The sequence below is a fragment of the Phacochoerus africanus genome, chromosome 12 (assembly GCF_016906955.1).
Source record: "Phacochoerus africanus isolate WHEZ1 chromosome 12, ROS_Pafr_v1, whole genome shotgun sequence".
Lineage (NCBI taxonomy): Eukaryota > Metazoa > Chordata > Mammalia > Artiodactyla > Suidae > Phacochoerus > Phacochoerus africanus.
Genome location: NC_062555.1, coordinates 44,629,267 through 44,636,823, shown reverse-complemented (window position 1 = coordinate 44,636,823; position 7,557 = coordinate 44,629,267).

The following is a 7,557-nucleotide window of genomic DNA, read 5'->3' as shown; positions in this document are numbered from 1 at the left end:
TTGCATGCATCCACTCAGTAAACCGACAATCTTGGTTAATGCTTTGAAAGAGCAGGCAAGAAGGTTTTATTGAAAAATATTAAGACCTGTGTATGTTTGTCATAATTTGACGATCGTAGACTTAATTGAGTTAAATGTAAATAATTCGTCTGAAATGAAAAAGGCTGTACAGAATGAAAATTATACCAGAGATAGATTCTCTGATAAAAAGGTGAGGCATTTCTGAGAATTATCAGGTTCTGTAAAACACCAACTCATCTTCATCGCTTTTCAAAGGAGGACATAAAAGAGGCTAATAGAAACAAGGAAATGGTCCCAATGCTAATGAAGAATTGAATTTAAATAATAGTTCAATCCTTTAACTTAACATCAGTAGGTATTTCTAATGTCAAAGTCACTGGTTAGTTGTGTTTCACTAACATTAAAAAACACACCTACAACTCATGAATTATGACAGCTACAGAAAATGAATACATGTTATATTATTATTAAAGGAAGCTTTCACCATCGTTTTAAGGTTTTTAAATATCCTTGGAATTAGTGGGTCCTGAAAGTGGAGGGAAGCAACAGGGGAGGAAAAAAAAAAAACCCGCACAAAGACAACTGGATGGTTGGGAAGATTGTTCCTTTATCACATGCAAGTTTAGGATTTCTGTTTGTAAATGTTAATAAATGCATAAAATAAGAGCAACAGTACCGTTTTAAAAGAAACTAGGAGTCCCCGTCGTGGCGCAGTGGTTAATGAATCCGACTAGGAACCATGAGGTTGCGGGTTCAGTCCCTGCCCTTACTCAGTGGGTTAACGATCCAGCGTTGCCCTGAACTGTGGTGTAGGTTGCAGACGCGGCTCGGATCCTGCGTTGCTGTGGCTCTGGCGTAGGCCAGTGCCTACAGCTCCCATTCGACCCCTAGCCTGGGAACCTCCATATGCCGCGGGAGCGGCCCAAGAAATAGCAAAAAATCAAAGCAAAAAACAAAGTTTCAAAAATTAAAAATTTCATGTGTCATGAAATGAACATAAAAAAAATTAAAAAAAAAAGAAACTAGGAGTTCCCGTCGTGGCACAGTGGTTAACGAATCCGACTAGGAACCATGAGGTGGCGGGTTCGGTCCCTGCCCTTGCTCAGTGGGTTAACGATCCGGCGTTGCCGTGAGCTGTGGTGTAGGTTGCAGATGCGGCTCGGATCCCGCGTTGCTGTGGCTCTGGCTTAGGCCGGTGGCTACAGCTCCGATTCAACCCCTAGCCTGGGAACCTCCATATGCCGCGGGAGCGGCCCAAGAAATAGCAACAACAACAACAACAACAACAACAAAGACAAAAAAAAAAAGAAAGAAACTAAACTTGTGGAAACATACAGTAAATTAAAATTAACATGAAAATCATGTTGTGTATTACTAACAACTGTTTCTTTTAATTCTAAAACACCAGAAATGTAGTACCTTTAGAGTAAACAAAAGAGCAGCAGAACTTAAAGGTCAATTTTTGGCTTTGTGTGTGTGTGTGTGTGAAACATCGTAATAGAAATCGCTAATCTTACCAGAAAAATGCCAAAAGCAGTGAGTGAAAGCACCATAGCTATCAGAGAACACACATGCAGATGATCACACCATTTCTTTGCTACTCTATGCTGGAAGAGCACACTTTTTTTTTTGCATTAGATTTTATGTAAGATTTTTTTTTCTGTTATTGTTACTTTCTGCTTTAAAGCTGGTGACATTAATTGTTCCTAAGTTTTCAGTGACAATGTTATTTTTTAGGTTTTATTCTTCCCTAGAACATCCTGGAAATCCAATTTGCGCTCCATGATAGCTGGCTATTTCAGTCTGAAAGGAGTTTAAGATGGAAGGTATTTTAAATAGATATTCCACTGTCTTTAGTTTGCAAGGTTTCCTTTTAGAAATCCTGGCGACAATGATCCTGCTGTTTGTAGACCCTGTTCTTTTGCTGCTGTCAGGATGACCTGTGCTAAAATAGTTTCTTTTTAAAGTTTTTCTAGATTCTGAAAGGGAGTGGAAAGTTAGATGTCTTAGGGAATGACATTGTGAATCCTATTATTTTGACAGATTTTGGTGTTACCCTCATGCATCTCTAAGGCATTAGCATGGACGTAAAAGACAACGATTCAAAATACTTGAAAATTTATTTCCACTTAGGAAAATAAATTCAGCTGTTGATAAACAGACAATGACCTAAACAAGATTAAGTTAAAATAAGAAAAATTCATAGTCCAAATAATTGAAGATGTGTAACCTCATTCCACAGAAGACTTGGGAATGGAATATTCAGCGAAAACAATAAGGACGTCCAATTATTTAAGGATGTCACTGCCTTAAATGCATTAAGTACCTCCCAAACACCTATGTTCCAAGTGAGATTCTCGTCCTCAATGAGAAAGGAGTAGAGAGACAACCACATTGTATATAATGCTACCAAATGCTGACATTGTATTAGGTACTTCCTACTCAAGATCTCATTTAAAATATAGGAGAATCAGGAATCCCAGAAAGAGAAGAAAGAGACAAAGGGCCTGAGAGAAGTATTTGAAGATCATAGCTGAAAACCTCCCTATCATGGGAGAGAAAACAGTCACCCCAAATTCAGGAAGCACAAAGTCCCCTACAGAATAAAAACCAAGGAGGAACACTTTGAAATACACATTAATAAAACTGACAAATAGAAAATATTAAAAGCAGCTAGGAAAAAGCAACAAATAACATACAAAGGACAGAACTAGATCAAACAATCCAAAAAATGTATATGGAACCACAAAAGACCCAGAATTGCCAAAGCAATCCTGAGCAACAAAAACCAAGCAGGAGGCATAACTCTCCAGACTTCAGGCAATATTACAAAGCAGTAACAAGGGAACAGAATAAAGAACCCAGATATAAACACAGACACCTACAGTCAATTAATCTTTGACAAAGGAGGCAAGAATATAAGATGGGGAAAAGACGTTCTTTTCAGCAAGTGGTGCTAGGAAAGCTGGACGGCCACATGTAAATCAATGAAACTGGAACACACCCTCACACCATGCACACAAGTAAACTCAAAATGGCTTAAAGACTTAAACATAAGACAAGATACTATCAAATTCTGAGAAGAGAATGTAGGCAAAACATTCTCTCACATCAAACTTACAAATGTTTTCTCAGGCCACTCTCCAAGGCAACAGAAATGAAAGCAAAAATAAACCAATGGGACCTAATCAAACTGACAACATTTTGCACAGCAAAGGAAACCATTAAAAAAACAAATGAACAACAACAACAAAAAAAAACCAACCTATGGAATGGGAGAAAATAGTTTCAAATGATACAACTAACAAGGGCTTAATCTCTAAAATATACAAACAACTTATACAACTCAACAGCAAAAAAAGCAACGACCCGGGGTTCCCGTCATGGCACAGAGGTTAACGAATCTGACTAGGAACCATGAGGTTGCGGGTTCGATCCCTGGCCTGGCTCAGTGGGTTAAGGATCCAGCATTGCTAAGAGCTGTGGTGTAGGTCGAAGACGCGGCTCGGATCCCGCGTTGCTGTGGCTCTGGTGTAGGCCGGGGGCCACAGCTCCAATTAGACTCCTAGCCTGGGAACCTCCATATGCTGTGGGAGCAGCCCTAGCAAAGGCAAAAAGAACAAAAAAAAAAACAACAAAAAACAAAACCCCAACAACCCAATGGAAAAATGGGCAAAAGACCTGAATAGACATTTTTCCAAAGAAGATACACAGATGGCCAACAGGCACATGAAAAAAATGCTCAACATCACTGATTATTAGAGAAATGCAAATCAAAACTACAATGAGGTACCACCTCACACCAGTCAGAATGGCCATCATTAATAAGTCCACAAATAACAAAGGCTGGAGGGGGTATGGAGAAAAGGGAACACTCCTGCACTGTTGGTGGCAATGTAAATAGGCACAACCACTATGGAAAACAGTATGGAGGTACCTTAGAAAACTAAATGTAGAACTACCATATGACCCAGCAATCCCACTTTTGGGCATACATCCAGACAAAACTTTCCTTGAAAAAGACACATGCACCTTTTTCCTTGAAAAAGACACATTCATTGCGGCACTATTCACAATAGCAAGACATGGAAACAACCTAAATGTCCATCGACAGATGAATGGATTAAGTAGACGTGATATATAGGAGTTCCCGTCGTGGCACAGTGGTTAACGAATCCGACTAGGAACCATGAGGTTGTGGGTTCGGTCCCTGCCCTTGCTCAGTGGGTTAAGGATCCGGCGTTGCCGTGAGCTGTGGTGTAGGTTGCAGACGCGGCTCAGATCCTGCATTGCTGTGGCTCTGGCGTAGGCCGGTGGCTACAGCTCCGATTCAACCCCTAGCCTGGGAACCTCCATATGCCGCAGGAGTGGCCCAAAGAAATAGCAAAAAAAAAAAGAAAGCTATACTACCTGCAATTTATTCACCGCAACAAGAGCACCATCAGCCTGGGGACAGCAAAAAACCACAAACAGTGGTTCTTCTGAGGAACGTGGATAACAGCTTTCATTTAAAAAAAAAAGAAGATGTGATATATATACACGATGGAATACTACTCAGCCATAACAAAAGAATGATATAATGCCATTTGCAGCAACATGGATGGAACTAGAGACTCTCATACTAAGTGAAGTCAGAAAGAGAAAGACAAATTCCACATAATATCACTTATATCTGGAATCTAATATATGGCACAAATGAAACTTTCAACAGAAAAGAAAATCATGGACTTGAAAAAGAGACTTGTGGTTGCCAAGGGGGTGGGGGAGTGGGATGGATTGGGAATTTGGGGTTAATAGATGCAAACTATTGCCTTTAGAATGTATAAGCAATGAGATCCTGCTGTATAGCACTGGGAGGTATATCTAGTCACTTATGATGGAGTATGGTAATGTGAGAAAAAAGAATGTATATATGTATGTGTGACTGGGTCAGTTTGCTGTATAGTAGAAAATTGACAGAACACTGTAAACCAGCTATAATGGAAAAAATAAAAATCATTTAAAAAAAATACAAAGGAATCAGCTGATTTTTCAGCACAAACTCTGCAGGCCAGATGGGAGTGGCATGATACATTTAAAGTCACGAAATGGAAAAACCTACAACCAAGAATACTGTACCCAGCAAGGCTGTCATTCAGATTTAACAAAAAAATCAAAATCTTTACAGACAAGCAAAAGCTAGAAGAATTAAGCACCATCATACCAGCTTTACAAGAAATGCTAAAGGAACGTCTTTAAGCAGAAAAGGCCACAACTAGAAACAAGAAAATTAAGAAATGGGCAAGCTCATTGGTAAAAGCAATAAACAGTAAAGGTAGGAAATCATCCACATTAATATGATATCAAAACCAGCAATCATGAGAGGAGGAGAATACAAATTCAGGTTATTTAAAATGTATTTGAAATCAAGAGATCAGAAACGTAAAACAATCATGTATATATACAGACTGCTATACCAAAACCTCATGGTAATAGCAAACCAAGAATAACAGATAAATACACAAAAAAGAAAAAGGAATCTAAGCACAACACTAAAGATTGTCATCAAATCTCAAAAGAAGAAACCAAAAGAGGAAAAGAAAAAAAAAAAGACCTCCAAAAACAAATCCAAAACAATTAACAAAATAGCAAGAAGAACATATATACTGATAGTTACTGTAAATGTAAATGGATTAACTGTTCCAATCAAAAGACGCACTGGCTAAATGGATACAAAAACAATACCAATATATATGCTATCTGCAAGAGACCCACTTCATATCTAGAGTCATGTACAGACTGAAAGTGAGAGGAATGAAAAATATATTCCATAATAATGGAAATCAAAAGAAAGCTAGAGTAACAATACTTATATCAGACAAAACACACTTTAAAATAAAGACTACTACAAGAGACAAAGAAGGACACTACAAATGATCAAGGGATCAATCCAAGAAGAAAATATAACAATTGTAAAAATATATACATACATATGTTGAGGAGCACCTCAATATATAAGGCAAATGTTAAGAGACATAAAAGGAAAAATCGATAATAGCACAGTAATAGTGGGGGACTTTAACACACCACTTCCATCAGTGGACATCATTCAGACAGAAATTCAACCAGGGGAATTCCCGTCGTGGCACAGTGGTTAACGAAACTGACTAGGAACCATGAGGTTGTGGGTTCGATCCCTGGCCTTGCTCAGTGGGTTAAAGATCTGGCATTGCCGTGAGCTGTAGTGTAGACTGCAGACACAGCTTGGATCTGGTGTTGCTGTGGCGTAGGCTGGTGGCTACGGCTCCAATTAGGCCCCTAGCCTGGGAATCTCCATATGCCATGGGAGTGGCCCTAGAAAAGCCAAAAAGCCAAAAAGCAAAAAAAAAAAATTCAACCAGGAAACACAGACCTTACATGACATATTAGACCAGGTGGTCTTAATTGATATTGATAGTGCATTCATCAGCAGAATACACATTCTTTTCAAGTGCACATGGATATACTCCAGGATAGATTGCATGCTGAGACACAAAACAAGCCTTGGCAAACTGTAGAAATCTGAAATCACATTAATCATCTTTCCAGCCATAATGCTATGAGATCAGAAATCAACTACAAGAAAAAATCTGCAGAAAACAGACATGGAGGCTAAACAATATGCTACTAAACAACCAATGGATTACTGAATAAATAAAGAGGGAATAAAAAATACCTAGAGACAAAAGAAAATAAAAATACGGAGAGCCAAAACCAATGGGACACAGCTCTACAAGGAAAGTATAGTGCAATGCAAGCTTACCTCAGGAAACAAGTAAAATCTCAAATAAAAAAACCCTAACTTTACACATAAAGCAAATAGAGAAAAAAGAACAAACAAAACACAAAATTAGTAGAAGAAAGCATAAAGATCAGAGCAAAAATAAATGAAATAAAGGTTAAAAAAATAAGAGATCAATGAAACCAAAAGCTAGTTCTTTGAAAAGATAAACAAAATTGATAAACTATTAGCCAGATTCATCAAGAAAAAAGGAGAAGGCCCAAATCAATAAAATAAGAAATGAAAAAATAGAAGTTAAAAATGACACCGAGAAATAGAAAAGATCACAAGGGACTACTGCTAACAACTATAAGCCAATAAAATGGACAACCTAGAAGAAATGGATAAATTCTTAGAAAGGTACAAATCTCTCAAAACCATGAAGAAATACAAAATATGAACAGACCAGTTAACAAGTATTGAGATTGAATTTGTGATAATGAAACTCCCAGCAAACAAAAGTATAGGACCAGTTGACTCCACAGGCAGATTCTACCAAACATAGAGAAGAGTTAGTACCTATCCTTCTGAAACTATTTCAAAAAACTGCAAAGGAAGGAACACTTCCAAACTCATTCTATGAGGCCACCATCACCAAAGATACTATACACACACAAAAAAAGAAAATTACAGGCCAATATTATTGATGAACACAGATGCAAAAATTCTCAGCAAAATACTAGCAAATCATATCAAGCAGTACATTAAAAGGATACACACCATGATCAACTGAGATT